Consider the following 17178-nt stretch of genomic DNA (forward strand, 5'->3'; position numbering starts at 1 on the left):
TATAAAATGCCTGAAATTTTTGCTATATATCTAAACAAGTTTGCCTATAAATGTCGCTGATACTCCTTTAGCTATTGCCTTCTTCTTCCCTCGTAATTAACGGCAATTGGCATTAGTTTGTATGGTTTTGTCCTGTGGTTTGCACCCAAGAGAACAGGTGCAAGCTACACCTATTTTGAAATGTGTATCAGTGCATGGATTACGTATCTATTATGGGCATTTTTTTATAAGCCATGCAAAAAATTAAGGTAGCGTTTCCCTGTGGGAAATTATATCGGGAAAATCTTCCTGCAACTGAAAATGTAAGCTACATATTACCATCGTTTTAAGCAGGGATTGGCCTGAAAAACAAATATATTTGCAATTTACTCAAGATCTTTTCGAAAAGAATACTCTAAAATTGTGTTTGATTTATAGAATATTTTTAAATTTTATGACAATTTGTAACAAAAAATGTCATGATTATTGATGCGAGGCACCTGTGCCCATTCCTTTGGCGCCAACAGCCCTGGGCGCTGATTGGCTCCCTGCTACTTTTCAAACCCCCCGGAATCCGGTTACCAGCGTCAGACCGTCTGCGAACCTTAGCTACACGCAAGGCCAGCTTTTTTGACTCCTGGCTCTATCCTGCCCTGTTTTCCGTTTGATTCCCGTTTCCGACCTCTTTTCTGAACCAGTTTTACGTTTTTGCCCCTCTGCCCCGGCCATCGACCCGTCACTTCCGCGTTCCCAGCGATCTGCTTTCCGTGACTGACGATCACCGGATCGTGGGTGCAAGCCCTTTCCTCCTTCTAAATAAAGCTGAGTAAAACGAACGCAATTGGGTCCCGTCTCTGTTCCTGGTCCGTGACAAAAAACCTTAAAATTAACCAATTTGTCTGACAAATGGTGTATTATTTTGCTGATTTCAGGGCTCCAGCACCCCCGCGACCCTACTGAGGATAAGCGGTGTAGCTAATGAGATGAGATGAGATGAGACTTCAAAAATGTACAAAGTGGCCTGATTTTATGATTAAATAATACACTGTCAGCCACTCTCCCAGGGTCACTGGGTGTTTCCTCACCCTCACCCAGGCGACCCAGCCAAGCGTGATCACTCCCCCGACTTGTGTCCAGGTAGCGCACTATGCCACGCCTCACCCTTCTCAACCAGAGGCAGCATGAAGCCTTTTTAGCTGCTCCCAAGAAGTTGTTGATGGAGCTTTGCCTATGCAGTCCACAAATACCAAGGAGCCTGAGGGATACGGTGTAAGGAGCTGCCTCTAAAACTCCTGCAGTGGACCCTCTACACATTTCTCCGGCCTTCAGCCACGAGATTAAAGTACTTTGCCCTCTTCCTCTCCTCATCCATCTGGTCCTCCCAGTGGACCGTCAGCTCAAGGAGCACAACCTGCCTGCTGGCTTCAGACATCAGCACCCTGTCTGGCCAAAGTGTATTAGCTGTGATGAGTCCTGGATTCGCAATTGCTTCCCTATGACCACCAGGTGCTGCCAGTCCCTTGCAGTCGTAAGCACCTTTGACTTTTCTTAAAGGGTTGAGGTTTCTTTCCTGTGAGGACAAAGGGAATTGTGGTCTGGGTTTAATGTTCCCACTTGCTGGTGTTGATGCCAGTGAAGATTCTGTCTGCTATTGCCCACAGGACCTGGTTGGGGCACCATCTAATCTAATTATCCTCTTTTCTAAAAAAGCAGGTTGGCAAGGCTTGGGAGGGCAGCATACACTGATTTGAACAGGAATTTAAAGTGAAGTTTCTCAGCTTTCCAAAGTTAAGTCCAGGTGATCTTCCAGCCAGCAATGTGTTTCCGCTTTTGCTTTCTCATGCCCACCCCTCTGCTGAAAAGCTCCTCTTCTAACTCCGTGCGAACCTCGTCCTGGATAATCTTTTGCCTTTCCTGTCATTTGGTTCTGCTGTAGCATGGTTTTGTGTTGCTACCCAGCCCAGTGTAGCCTGTAGCTACAGTTCCCACCAGGGTGCTCTGCCGCAGTCTTGTTTTGGCCTCCTGGGCACGCCACTCCCTCCCTGTTAAGACACACTTCTATTCCAAAGGGTATGATTGATGCCCACCTCATATTCTGTTTTGCCCTGTCTTTTTCCGACGCCTGCCTGGCTGATACGAAGGAGAAGGATGATTTGAGATGAGTCAGCGGACCGGCGTCTGACCTGCAGCATGTCAACCCCTGCATTTACCAGCTGGCAGAGATGGGAGGCAGCGTCGTGGCCGTCATAGACTTTCTGGACTAGTTTACAGGCTGGGGGCATCGTTGATGTCATGCACTTGCGGACATTTTCAACATCTTACCTAATGTTTACTATTATATTCACCCTGGTCAATCCTGGAAGGGGGATTACCACATGTGAGGTCCTTTCTCAAGGTTTCTCTTTTTTCCTCACACTGAGGTTTTTGAGTTGTTCCTTGCCCGCATGCTGGTTTAAGATCAGGTAATTGTGTAATTTTGTAATTGTAATCCTGTGCAGTCCTTTGAGACATTTTTTGTGATTAAGGGCTATATACTGTAAATAAATGTGACCTGACTTGACTGTTCTGACCTCCACTCCTGCTGAAGAGACTTTTCCGTTATAAGTCATATTTGTCCATTGTGTCACAAGCCAGAAACTGAGACAGGACCCAGTAGCGTTCGTTTACTCAGTTTTATTAATAAAGAGAGAGAGCAGTGCTTGCTTCCACAATCCGATGATCGACGGACACGGGTAGCAGGTGGCTGGAACGCGGAAGTGGCACTTCCGTGTCGAGCGAGGATAATCGTAGGCAGCAGGAATACTGGTCACTACCTGGGACGTGAGAGCGAGGGCGGTATCGAGTCCAGAAAAGTGGTCGGCAACAGGTATCAGGCAGGAAACAGGGCAAAAAAGGTCGGTGGTCGGGATGGCAGAGCAGGGCAGAAACGGGTCCAGAAACGGTTCGGCAACAGGTATCAGGCAGGAGAAAACAGGGCAGGAAAATGTCTGACGCCTTCCTCTTGAAAGCCGGGGGTTTAAAAGGAGTCTCTGAGCCAATAAGCTCTCAGGGCTGTTGGCGCCAATTGGGCAGTCACAGGTGCCCTGAATCAGCAATCATGACGGTTACACACTTATTTTTCTCGTTTAAAAAACGAAAATAAGACTTCAATTCTGTCAAATTATCTGACATGGCAAATAATGTATAATTTTCCTTAATTCCATGTATGTTTTTCTGAACGTAGTAACATTTACTTTTTATGATTTTGAATAACCGTTTGCCTCATCATCTTTTTTCTCATTTTGATTGAAGATTGATAAAAGCATATAGGAAAGCTGGACCAATTTTTTTGTGTTTAGAAAATAAAGTCAGGATATAGTTATATTTGGCTTTGGTATCTATCGTTCAGGAGAAGCAGCATGTAATTTGTTATCTGTATCAATAAGAACAAAAAATTACAGGTCATTCTTAGATTTAAACTACTCTCTTAAAAATTGTTTGGCCAATTTGAATGTATAAAGTGGTGAACCTCGGTATTGCGTCGGTGTACTGATACCATTACATAAAACCTGGTGTCGTCCAAATACTAATCTCTGTTGTCTGCTGCTGATCAAAACCTTGCTTTTATTCAAGCATCCTTTCAAAATAAACGTCTCTCTCAAAAACCGTTTACTGTTCAGCCAAACAGAATGCATTAAAAAAAAAAAAATAGCATCGTTGGAATCGTCCAAATTTTGACCTCCAGTATCGTCATTACCTGTTCTGCCGCTCTCACATAAAAATCTTGCTGTTATTTAAGTTTCGAAGAGTGTCAGCTTGTCTGCTTATTTCCAAGACATGGACAGAACAGCAGCCATGAATCATTTATAAAGACGAGAACTCGAAGAAAACACGACGTGACATCATCGCGATAATGAAAAGTAGGCTACGCGTGACAGTAATGCGATTCACCTGCTTTTTCTATTTTACCCGGTAACAGTTGAGTTGTTATGTCCTCATTTATGTTACCTCAAAATTCATTGTGTATTTCTTTTCCTCTTGAAAGTTTTGTTTATAAAAAATGGAACATTGTGTCACGTAAATTAACCTAAGAAATGGTTCATTTTGGTTACAGATGTTTTTTTTTACCAGCTCTTTTAAATCATCCATCCATCCATTATCTGGACCAATTATCCTCAGTAGGGTCGCGGGGGTGCTGGAGCCCATCCTAGCTATCTTCGGGCAGTGGGCAGGGGACACTCTGAACTGGTGGCCAGCCAGTCGAAGGACACACGGAGAGAGACAACTCACTCACTCATTCACACCTAGGGATAATTTGGACCGGCCAATTGACCTGACATGCATATTTTTGGGAATGTGGGGGGAAACCCACGCAAGCACCGGGAGAACATGCAAACTCCGCACAGCAATGTTCGATCTCATGAGCTCAGAACTGTGCCGCAGACGCGCTAACCACTGCGCCGCTGTGATAGATGAAAAAAAAAAGAGTACATTATTTAATTTAATTTATAATAAACATAAATTTACTGATTGACATAATTTTATTTTCAAAATAAAAGCCGGATTGTGTGGGTAGGAAAAAAAAACAAAAGCGCTTGATTTGAGTACTGTGGTTCAATTATAAAGTACAATTTTTCTGGCCTGTATGGCAAACATACCAGATTTAGTGCACCTGGTGCTTGTTAAAACTGCCAAAATCATCGACACCTTGCATTTCTTATCTGATTTTATTACCTGTTATTCCATTTTTTTTCTCTTTGGAGTTCCTTTTGTTAATTCCCTTGTCCTTATTAAAACCTGTTTAATTGACGTGGGTTCCCTAGCTTGGATCCTCTCTGCCAAACACAACAGTTATTTTCAATAAGATAACAATTTTTCTCTCGATGTATTCTTTATCCACTCAAACCAAGCTCTTGCGATAGTTTCAGTTTCGTGTGCCTTATAGACTGTTGTACTTATCAGGTAGTGTGGCCGAGTGGTCTAAGGCGCTGGATTTAGGCTCCAGTCTCGCTTGAGGCGTGGGTTCAAATCCCACCGCTGCCAGTTCTTTAAACGGCGGCAGTACCTCAGGAGAGATCCCAGTTCGAATCCCGGCTGTGTTACATGTCGAAGTGTCCCTGGGTAAGACACTGAACCACTAATACCCCCAATAAGCAGGTTGCAAGGCCGCTATTGGGAAATGTGGAGCACATTGGGAAGCGCTATATAAATGCATATCATTTCATTTCATTTACGTATGAAAAATATTTTGCCGAACAGTGCTTATTTCTAATTTGCGACTTATCCGTCTTATAGTACAAAAAGGATGTACAGTCATACCTCTAATCGGTCGACTATTTTAACAAATCAATCTTTGACCATAGCATGCGAGAAATTTTAAACGAAACTCGGACACAGCAGAATTACATTAGTGGCCATCTTGGTTACTCATGCCCAGGCGGTTAGCATCATTTAAGAGGGATTGTCAGTCTGAAAACATGTGTTGAGAATTTCTTGTGATTTATTGCGTTTTATTGCCTTTTATTTACCAATAATAAAATCAAATATTTTTCAGGTTTTAAATTTCCATTCAAAGTGCTGTCTAAAACAGGGCTCAGGAACTTATGGCTATGTTTTCTTACACACATACTTTCATTTTTTTTTGTGTCTCTCGTGTTGAAGTCAATTATTACCCAACACCCATAGGGCCTATTCCGTGTTTTTGAACAAGTGTGATGATTGAAGCTGCGTGTGTTTTGGTTGAAGCAGGACGGCAGAATTCATGTCAAGTTATAGCAGCCCATTGACCCAAAAAGACCACAGATCATAGGTAGGTACAGCTCCAATTAGCACAAAGTATGTGCTAGCAGCAAGATATCATTTTATTTTAGTCATCAAAGTTAAAAAAAACATTCTGGATTTCTTGCTTTGAAGGTACAGTGGAACCTCAGTTTTCGAACGCCTCTCAGTTCGGACAAATCGGTGTTCGACCAAAAATTTCGAGAAATTCTTTGCTTCGCTGTTCGGTCAACAAAATCGGAGTTCGAATGCCAGTACGCTAGATTGCAATGCTGAGCGGTGTACGGGTGTTTTTGCCCCTATGCCTCCGAAGAAGGTCGGTGCAAGCAGGACAGGTGAAAAAAAAACAAGTTGTTCGTGCAACTATTGCTCTTTAGAAAGACATAATAGCTAAATATGAAAGAGGTGTACGTATTTACGATCTTGCTAGTGAATACAGCATGGCTAAATCTACTATCAGTACGATAGTAAAGAATAAGGAGGCTGTAAATCGAGTGATGCGGCTAAGGAAGTTAGTGCTATAAGCAAGCAACTTTTGATGATTTTTCTCTCCCCACCGTCCACCACAAAGGTAAGAAATCCTATTCATAATCCTTTTTTTATTTTTACACGTTCATGTTAGCGTAATCTTTCGTACGGAAGATTCGCCTGGGTTAGCTTCATGTTTACATTCATGGTAAACATTCAGGGTGTTGTAACCGATTAAAACGATTTTACATTACTTTTAATGGGAAAAACGATTTAGGTGATTGAACAAATTGGTTTTCGAACAGGGTTCTGGGACGGATTATGGTCGAGAACCGAGGTTCCACCGTACTGGAAAAATTGGCCTTGAAAGAGCTTCCAAAGTGTTTGTAATGCGCCATGAAAAGGGTATACAAACCCTGTGTTTAGTCGGCAAATATTTGACCCGCTGTACTTCTAATGTTTCTGGACAAATATCAGCATTATTAGTCTTGATGTAATCACAGATAAGTCCAACCCCGAACACACAGCAGTTCCTTCATCCGTGACTCTTTTCTCTTGACTCCTCAATGAAATAAAGAGTATTCATTGATCTCAGGATATTAAATATCGATTCACGCATCGCGATCAATCCCGCATGCAGAAAATGAATTTCGTCCAACAGCGAGTAGTTCACTTTCTGGTACAGCGCAATCAAGCGAGTCATCAGATTTATGAAAACGAGGGTTGGGGTAATTGCAACCTTCTCGCAGGGCTAATATTTGTTATCACAACATTGTACTTGGTAGTATTTACATTGTAATAAACACAGGATCTATGCTATCATGATTCACACCCCTAACTCGCCCATTTTATCGAAAGCCTGTCTTCACTGAGCTATATTTTTTCAGTCTTGCCTGCTGGTTTAGTGTCGTGAAAAGAAACTCTTTCGTCCTGTTAGTTTTGTTTCAAGGGACCTGTAGCTTCAGGTCAAATAGGTTTTTGCTGGTGTGAGTGGGGTCCTTTATATTGTTGTCTAGACTGGGAATAGAGCAGCCCTTGATTTTCCGGGCTGTATTGATGAGCCTTGAACGGTGAATCCTAATTGTCATAGCTCATTTGCACACATATATATATATATATATATATATATATATATATATATATATAAATAAAACAAGTCTCATGTTATCCTTATTTCATAACTTATTTCCAGAATTCTCTCGAATGCAATAAACGCGGTCGTCAATCATGAATTTTGTCAATCATCAACCCATAAATATGACATGTCTTAAATCATCAAGTTATCGAATAATTTCTATATAATATCATAATATCATAAATCATTATTCATAAGTTGATTGCTCTTTTGACTAACTATTTACAGATAGGGGATTATAAAATCCCCAAATTGTTGTCATATTTTATGACTTTTCTCCAAAAATCTGCATAGTAGTATATCTACTATGTCATAATGTTGATACATATACAAATTCACAAAAAAAGGCAGATCATGATGTTGACAAGACTGTGGTCATTAAACAACAAAAACAGCTGCCTGGGATAGTTTTATGGCTATTGTCCAAAGTTCTGTTTTGTAGCTCACAAAAATCTGCATAGTATCTCTTTCTACAGTGTTATAATTTGGATACATATATTAATTCATACAACGATGATCCGTCATAATATTGCTAAAACGGGTCATAAAACAAACCAACTGATCTTCGCTTTTTCCCAAAAACATGTTTTGTATCTCTCTACTGTGTCATAATATTGATCGCTATATTAAGTAATTAAAAAAAAGTCGTATGGTAAACAAAACAGGGGTCATGAATCAATAAAAACCATAAATTTTAACAGTTTTATGGAGTTTCCCCCCAAATCTGCTATGTAACTCTCTCTACTGTTATCCATATATTATTTCTTAGACAAATATCAGTCATAATGTTGATAAAACCCAGATCATAAAACCTAAAAGGTCAAAAATCAGCTGATCTTGACAGATTTATGGCTTTCCTCCAAAGAGCTCCATTGTATGTCTCTCTACTGTGTCATAATATTGATAGGTGTATTCATTTCAAAACAAAACCATGTTCATAAAACAATACAATCATCTTCTCTTAATAGTTTTATGTGTTTTTTCAATAATCTATATTGTACCACGCTATTGTGTCATATTATTGTTACCTATATGATTTCCTTAAATAATATCAGTCATAATGTTGACCTTGGTCATAAAACAATAATAATCATTTGTTATTCATTGATTTTCCTGATTTGTATCTCCTACTATGTCGTAATATTCATACATACTGTATATCAATTCCTAAAAAAATGATGCATGATTATTTCATATACACTGGCGTCATAAAACAATAAAAATAAGCTGATCTTGATAGTTTTATGGCTTTTCTCAAAAAAGCTGCAATATGTCTTTGTGTCATATTTACATGTGATATTAGTTGCTAAAATATGATGGGTCACAGTGTTGATAAAACCAAAGTCACCCAAAAATTAAAAATCAGCGGATCTTGACTGTTCTATGGCTTTTCTTCAAAAAAGCTTCATCGTATGTGTCACAATATTACTTTACCCCCCTCCTGAAAAATGGACAAAGAAATGATTATTAACAAATAAAACTCCTTATAGACAAAACAAACAAAAAAAACTCACCTTGATTTTTCCATCAGGGCTTTTCATGGCCTCAGAGGACACACAGAAGGAAAACATCATTACGTGCGGAGAGAAATGTACCTGTAATAAAGCCAAATGGCACTGAGAGCTGCACTTGTCAACGCTGATAAATGGCATCCATGCACCCTAAATGTGTTTGCTGCCCTTGCCACGTTGACTCCTCCCCCTGCAAAAGATGCCCCGGAGCTCCCGCACTAAACCTTTCCCTTCGGAATTTAATACCGACACAAGGTCCGATTCACAAAGTCTGACTTTCCCCAAAAAAACAACAAAAAAAGTAAAATTTGTATTAGTTTACGTCTTGTTCCCAGGACCGTCTGCCTTATTTTGTGCCCTCACAGCCTCGTCAGAAATGAGTCAGTTATGCAAATGTGAACACTTATTAATCGTGCAGCCGTCATCAAATTCACAACTTGTCTGGTTCGTGTTTAGAGAACACCAGATTTTTTAAAGAAAGAGTTCAGGGTGTTAACGTTGATATAATGCAGTGATGCCCTGGTACTCAAATTACTCTGAGCATTAAAGGAAATCTAAATCTCACTCTCTCTCATGTTTTTGTACAGCCCTTGATAACAAGGAGTCTCAAAGGGCTGCACAGACCACAGCTCATTGCAAACTGCTGACTATTATAACACCATCCCTGTCGGGACCAGGACAGGAAACAGGAAGCAGAACCCACTTGCGTAACGTTACTCACAGTTTATTGGGGAGAAGAGAATGGAGTGCACACTCGATCCGGAGATCATCGGTCTCGGGGAGTAGATTGCTAGGAACACAGGAAAAAACTGAGAAAAATCAAACAGATTGTGGCGAGAGCAAAACAGGAGCAAAAACACAGGAAAAACGGAGATTCTCAGGGCTTGACGTGTCAAAAAAGAGTTTCACAGACACTCCTACCAACTCACAGGACAGTGTTTAAGTAGTCAGGGAGCAATCTGTCAACAAGTTTCAGCTGGTGTCCATGGGTGGGGCCAATTGGGCGCCCTGGCAACTGTGACAGAAGCTGGCGCAACACGGCGGGGGGCCAATTGTGCGCCATGGCAACCGTGACGATCCCCTGATCAAAAACCCACATGAGGGCCAGGAAAAACTCAAAACCTCAACATGGGGGAAATGAAGAAACCTTGAGAAGGGACCGCACAGCACATTGTCAACATGAAATACAGGTGTCATTCATAAGCTATGGGAGTGTGTTTTAGACCTAGATTCAAACAGTTCCATTGAGGTTGCAGATCAAATCTCGGGGAGGAGAACATTCCACAGCACAGCAGCAGCAGTTAAAGCTTTAAAGTATGAGTTTCCAATATGGTACCTGCGAGCACCAGGGTGCCCCTTAAGGACTGCAGAGGTGCTCGCAGACCTGTTCTGAAGAAATCTCACCAGGGCCGGGTCATTGTGATTTTTCTAGTGGTTGACTGAGTCTATGTAACACTACTTCCAATAATTTATCGGGTAATAACATAGTAACAACATAGTAATAACATAATAAGTTGTTATTTTAGTAATGCATATCAAACTGAGTGGCTTTTGCATTAAACTGAAGCTTGAAAAGGGTTGATGACCCCTGCTTCAAAACATTAACTCTAATTTAAAAATTGAAGCACACGTAGTGTAATTCTTAGTGATGCAGCTGGTATAAAATGCGAGGCTTTTAACTAAGACAAGAAAGTTTGGTCACATGACCCCGATTATATCTAACCTGCACTGGCTCCCTGTTAGCTTAAGATGTGATTTTAAGGTTCTGTTGGTAGTATACAAAAGCTCGCATGGACTTACTCCCTCATATTTTCAGATTGAATTTCCCCCTATGTTCCTGTCCGGAGCCTTCGCTCTGAAAATGCTGCTCTACTAGTGATCCCAAGAGCCAAGAAGAGATCTGGAGTTTCTCCGTTCGGGCCCCGGTGTTGTGGAATGCTCTGCCCCTTGAGAATTGATCAGCAACCTCAGTGGAACTGTCTATGTCTAGGATTAAAACACACTTCTATTCTATAGCTGTCACAAGCCAGAAACGGAGACAGAACCCAATAGCATTCATTTTACACAGTTTTATTAAGAAAGAGAGAGCACGGCGGCGCAGTGGTTTGCGCGTGTGTGACACAGTTCTGAGGTCATGGGTTCAAATCCAGCTACCAACCTCCCTGTGCGGAGTTTGCATGTTCTCCCCGTGCTTAGGTGGTTTTCCTCCGGGCATTCCGGTCTCCTCCCACATTCCAAAAATATGCATGTCAGGTTAATTGGCCGGTCCAATATTGTCCCTAGGTGTGAATGAGCGAATGAGTTGTCTGTCCCTGTGTGCCCTGCGACTGGCTGGCAACCAGTTTAGGGTGTCCCCTGCCCACTGCCTGAAGATGGCCGGGATGGGCTCCAGCACCCCCGCGACCCTACTGAGGATAAGCGTTGCAGATAATGGATGGATGGAGAGCAGTGCTTGTTTCAAGACCCGTTTTTTGTTGGTCACGGGTAGCTGATGGCACGAACGCGGAAGTGGCACTTCCGTGTCAGGCGAAGATAGTCGTAGGCAGCGGGAAAACAGGTCGATGGCCAGGACGGAGGAGCAAGGGCAGTAACGAGTCCAGAAAAGAGGTCGGCAACAGGTATCAGGCAGGAAACAGGTTAAAACGCGTCGATGGTTAGGACGGAGGAGCAAGGCAGAAACGGGTCCAGAAACAGTTCGGCTACAGGCAGGAGAAAACAGGGCAGGAGAATGTCGGATAGTACGGAGCTTGCCTAGCTGAAAGCATAGGTTCGCAAATGGTCTGACAGCTTCCTCATGGAAGAGGGGGGGTTAAAAATAGTCAGTGAGCAAATCAGCGACCAAGGCTGTTGGTGGGGCAGTCGCAGGTGCCCCGAATCAGCAGTCATGACAATAGCATATGAATGACCAATATTTCATGTTGACAACATCTGTGTATTTTTTGTTATTGCAACATTTGTTGCAGCCTGGTGTTCCTGGAAGGTGGATGACCTTATATGAGGTCCCTTCTCAAGGTTTCTTCATTTTCCTTATGCTGAGGTTTTTGAGTTTTTCCTTGGCCTCATGTAGGTTTTAGATCAGGGGATGCTGTCATAATAGTCTGTGGTCTGTGCAGCCCCCTTTGAGACTCCTTGTGATCAAGGGTGTCACAAATAGATATGACTTGACTCGTGTAACTCTTAATATCACAATTTCAAGTCCGCTGAACAGAAACACATGTCTAAATCCTAATTGGAATTTGTACTCGATTCCAAATCTTACTGAAAAACAGCGATTTGAGATCCATAAGTAATTACACCTTAACTCGGGCATCTCGAGAAGCTCCTATTAAGCGGCCCGGCTTTGCTGCAGAGTACGACGGGATTTCTAAACAAATAGCGACCAAATGAAATGGAAAGCAGCGTGCGGCGGCGCACCGCTGTGAAATAGAATCCACAACGCGTGTCTTAAGTTCGGGAAGAGGGCATGGAAATGGCAAAATGGATGATTATAGAGAGTGCAAATTACACCGGGGGTTTCAAATGGAAAGGACGTCTGGCGTATCCAGCTGAGATGGAGACCTAGGAGAAAAGGAAGAAATGCTAAAGAAGGGGACGACCATGCAGAAGAAGGGAGGATCAACATTTGGCTATAAATACTTCCCCGCCTTACCATTCTTGGCGAAAGGACGCCCGCTGAAAGATATCTGCCAGACTCCTATTGTTATTTCATTATTGTCGGTGTTATGTGTTCCCCGGGAGGGAAGAGACTATTTCTAGAGATGGAGACGTTGGGCTACTGAAGAACAACTCGAGCGTACAATCAACCCGCTGGGAGCGAATCAAGTAAAGCCACATGCAAAAAAACATCAATGACTGTCAATGGTTTTATGGAGCTATCATATATTTATTCGTTTTGTCGTTATCTGAGAATTACAGGGTGCCTGACGCATATAGTTATCATATTTACTCTTTTACAAGTATTCATTCATGTCACAAGGGTGGACACGGTTATTATATATACAGTATACAGTATACTCTTTCAGTAGTTAGCATATATCCAATGTGTGTTTAAAAAGGGCTTCATCCTTTTTTTTTGCCAACTCTTTGATGTCACAAAGGTATATTCAGTTATTATATATGCAGTATACTGTATACTCATTCAGTCGTGGGCATACAGTATTTTTAATGATTGTTTAAAGAGGGCTTCGGACTTTTTGGCCACCTTTGTTGTGACGCAAGGCTAGCAGGGTAGAGGTGTAGTTGTCTTATATTTACCGTATTTTCCGAGATGCTTTCAAGATGGCGACTGCGCATGGATACATGCTTGCGGCGAGCTCTCCAGCTAATCTTCTATTTATTGCCGTTCTCTTGTCTTTTTTGCTTTCACTTTTGGACACATGTGTGGCCAAAAACACTTACAGTAGGGACGAACTTATTCGGTTGGGTGGGCGTCTAAATTTCGATTATTCGGGCACTTTTTATACCGCCCATGATATACCGAGCGAACTTCAAAGAGACCCGGCATCCTTGTGGACAGCTATTCCTCTTAAAAAACGGCGGCGGCGGCCCCGTAAAGAAAGAAAACAGAAACGTGGTTGCCGTGCAGGTAGATGTGTGAAGCGTGTGAAGTCCAAGCAGCAAGATGGACGCGAGGATGTAACTAATTCCACCATTCATTCCTCGCCGGACAACCGACGCTTTGAACTCAGCGCTCACGAGCGGCCACAACGCCGGGAGCTTTTGAAGATCTCGACAAAGACTACAAAGAGTTCAGCTAAGTCAAATGATTCAGCAAAGCTGAAATTTGGTCTGTTAAATATTAGATCGCTTGCTCCAAAAGCTTTACTTGTTGATAACATTATTCGTGATTATAAACTTAACTGTATGGGTCTTTGTGAAACGTGGTTACGCCCGGATGAGCACTTAGCGCTAAATTATGCCTCTCCCCCAGACTACGAGAGTAGTCATATAGCACGCACGCTGAAAAGAGGTGGTGGTGTTGCGCTAATCTCTGAAAAATCGCTCAAATTTAATACACGTACCTCTAATAATTACAAAACGTTTGAGGCTCTTGTGATGCGGTCCCCTCAATTGTCAATTGATGTAATAACTATCTATCGTGCACCTGGGCCATACACAACTTTCTTAGACGAATTTGCTGAACTTTTGTCTGAACTAGTAACCTATGCAGACAAAATTATAATTATGGGAGACTTTAACATTCATATGAACTCCCCACACAGTTCACTTACTATTGCGTTTAGTTCTCTAATTGATGCATTTGGTTTTACTCAACTGGTTGACTTGCCAACCCATAAAAATGGGAACACGCTAGACTTGATTCTGACTCGAGGAGTTTTAACCTCAAACATTATGGTGCTACCGTGTACTACTGTTATCTCTGATCATTATTTAGTGACATTTGAGGTGCTAACTAAATGTAAAGTTAATAAAGCTGAGGGATCTAGCGGACGCAATATAAGCACTGGCACAGTTTCTGAGCTCTTTGAACTCCTTCCTGGAGCAGTTGCGTCCTTTCCTAAATACAATGGCTCGATTGACTCACTCATGAATGAGTTCAATACCACCCTGACTAGTGTGCTGGATTCAATAGCGCCCATAAAACTAAAATCACGTCCTAAAAGACGCACACCTTGGTTTACTGAGGAAACTAGAACCCTTAAAAAAGAATGCAGGAAATGGGAGAGAAAATGGCGCGCTACCAAGCTTGAGGTTTTCCATCAAACCTGGTGTGACAGCTTGTTAAAGTATAAAGCGGCCCTTGCCTCTGCAAAATCGGCCTACCTTTCGAAGGTGATTGCGTCTCAAAAGAACAACCCCAAAGCCCTTTTTGACACTGTAGCATCGCTTACAAGGCAACAGCCTATCGCAGACAGTTCGACACACTCTGCTCAGGACTTAATGGTCTTCTTCACTAAGAAGATTCAATGCATACAGGAAGAAATTGCAAAAGATATTGTTAGTACCACACGTATTAAAGGACTGAAATTTACAGATGCACGACAGGGTGGCTGCCCTGGGAAAATGGCCGGTTTTAGTGAACTGTCACTTGATGATCTCAAACAAGTGGTGAATGCGGCCAAACCGACAACTTGCCAGTTCGACCCGCTCCCAGGTTCACTTATTAAAAGTCTTTTTAGCGTCCTTGGGCCTTCAGTTCTAAATATTATAAATACATCACTCTCCTCAGGTGTAGTTCCAGCAGCTTTTAAGTCCGCCGTTATTAAACCCACACTGAAACGACCCAACCTTGATCCAGAAATATTAAGTAATTACAGACCTGTGTCAAACCTACCTTTCCTCTCTAAAGTACTCGAAAGAGTAGTGGCACAGCAGCTGAATGCTTTCATATCGGAGAATAACCTTTTTGAATCCATGCAATCAGGATTCAGGGCTAACCACTCTACTGAGACAGCTCTGATCAAGGTAACAAATGATCTCCTAATGTCAATGGATTCTGGCGCTTCATCACTTTTGCTGCTGCTGGATCTTAGTGCTGCTTTTGACACAGTGCGCCACAATATCCTACTAGAACGGTTGGAAAAATGGATTGGTCTCTCAGGAGCTGTCCTCTCGTGGTTCAAATCCTACCTCTCAGATAGGACACACTGTGTTAAATATGGTGAAACGACATCTGAGCCCTTTAATGTTACCTGCGGTGTTCCGCAGGGTTCAGTGCTCGGCCCCCTACTTTTCAACATTTACATGCTTCCGTTAGGTGATATTATTCGCAAGTACAATATCAGCTTCCATTGCTATGCAGACGACACTCAACTATATCTTCCGTTGGAGGAATCTTCCACACTAAACTGTGGAAATTTGGAGGCCTGTCTCACTGAGATAAAAGAGTGGATGTCACTCAACTTCTTGCGTCTTAACTCTGAAAAGACTGAAATGTTAGTCATTGGTCCTTCTAAATGCCGGGACTTATTCTCAAAAACTGCTGTGAACATTGACAAATGTCACATCACACAGAGTGACTCAGTTAAAAATTTAGGTGTCATATTTGACCCTGAACTATCCTTTGAGATGCATGTAAAACAAATTACTAGAACTGCCTTCTTCCATCTTCGCAACATTGCTAAAATCCGTTCAATACTGTCTCAGTCTGATGCGGAAACATTAATTCATGCATTTGTTACCTCCCGTCTCGATTACTGCAATGCACTACTCTCCGGTCTCCCGAAGTCCAGAATCAAGTCTCTTCAGCTAGTACAAAATGCCGCAGCGAGGCTCTTAACCAGGACAAAAAAGTACGATCACATAACACCGATTTTGGCTAACCTGCATTGGCTCCCAGTTAGCCAAAGATGTGACTTCAAAGTTCTCTTAGTATTGTACAAAATCATACATGGACTTGCTCCCTCTTATCTTTCAGATCTGATCTGCCACTATGTCCCGGGCCGAAGCCTACGATCTGAGAGTGCTGGTCTTCTGATGATCCCGAGAGCAAAGAAGTCTTCTGCTGGTTCGAGAGCGTTCTCCATCCGGGCACCGGTGCTGTGGAATGCTCTTCCCCCTGAGATTCGATCTGCAACCTCAGTGGAAATGTTTAAATCTAAACTTAAAACTCACTTCTACTCCATTGCATACGAATAACCTACTCCTCTTGTCGGTTGAAAATAGTTTGTGTAATATAGTGTAACAATCTGTGAAGCCCTTTGAGACTCTTCGTGATTTAGGGCTATACAAATAAAAATGACTTGACTTGACTTGACTTGACTTTATTCTTTTCAAAAGCCGACCATGCGCCTTATAATACAGTGCGCCTTATTTATGGATCAATTTTAAAATTGCAAAGTTTTCCAACTAACTTGCAGCCGCCGACTAGATTTTCCCCCGAACGCCAAGTAGTACGCGGTGTATGCTGGGATTTATTTACCGGCGTTACATTGGCTAACCAATGTGTCAATCATCATTTGAATCGATCACTATTGGCTAAAGTTATTCGGAGGTCAAGGGGCGGATCCTTTTTATCATTTACAGGCTGGCATTGGCTTGAACGGCGAAACAAAGCCTGCAATTGGCCGAAAAAGACGTGGCTGACTGCATAGAGAAAGCATTTTTTTCTATTCTGTATTGGTAAATATTTTATTCTCCTGGATTTACTACCCTCACGGATATAAGAGGACATTGGCTGCACATTATTATGAACACAACGACTTCGGTGAGCTACTCCGGGTTTTATATTGTCCCTGTATCTTGTTTCAGACTGAACTCGATGTTTCTGTGATGAGCGGTGCAGATAATGGATGGAATGGAGTGTCTATTTTTAAATTAAACTCAATTCCAAGTGTTTATTGTCATATGCACAGTAAAGTTGCGAGC

At 42.1% G+C, this 17178-nt stretch overlaps 1 non-coding gene across 1 annotated transcript; it reads left to right on the plus strand.

The window, feature by feature from the left end:
- The first annotated feature begins 4919 nt into the window (after positions 1–4919).
- trnal-uag (transfer RNA leucine (anticodon UAG)) lies at positions 4920–5001 on the plus strand. Its single transcript has one exon. It is a non-coding gene; the product is annotated as a tRNA-Leu (tRNA).
- Positions 5002–17178: the final 12177 nt, after the last annotated feature.

Source organism: Urocampus carinirostris, chromosome 13 (genome assembly GCF_059441175.1).
Source record: "Urocampus carinirostris isolate Australia breed hairy pipefish chromosome 13, RoL_Ucar_1.0, whole genome shotgun sequence".
NCBI classification, from domain to species: Eukaryota; Metazoa; Chordata; class Actinopteri; order Syngnathiformes; family Syngnathidae; genus Urocampus; species Urocampus carinirostris.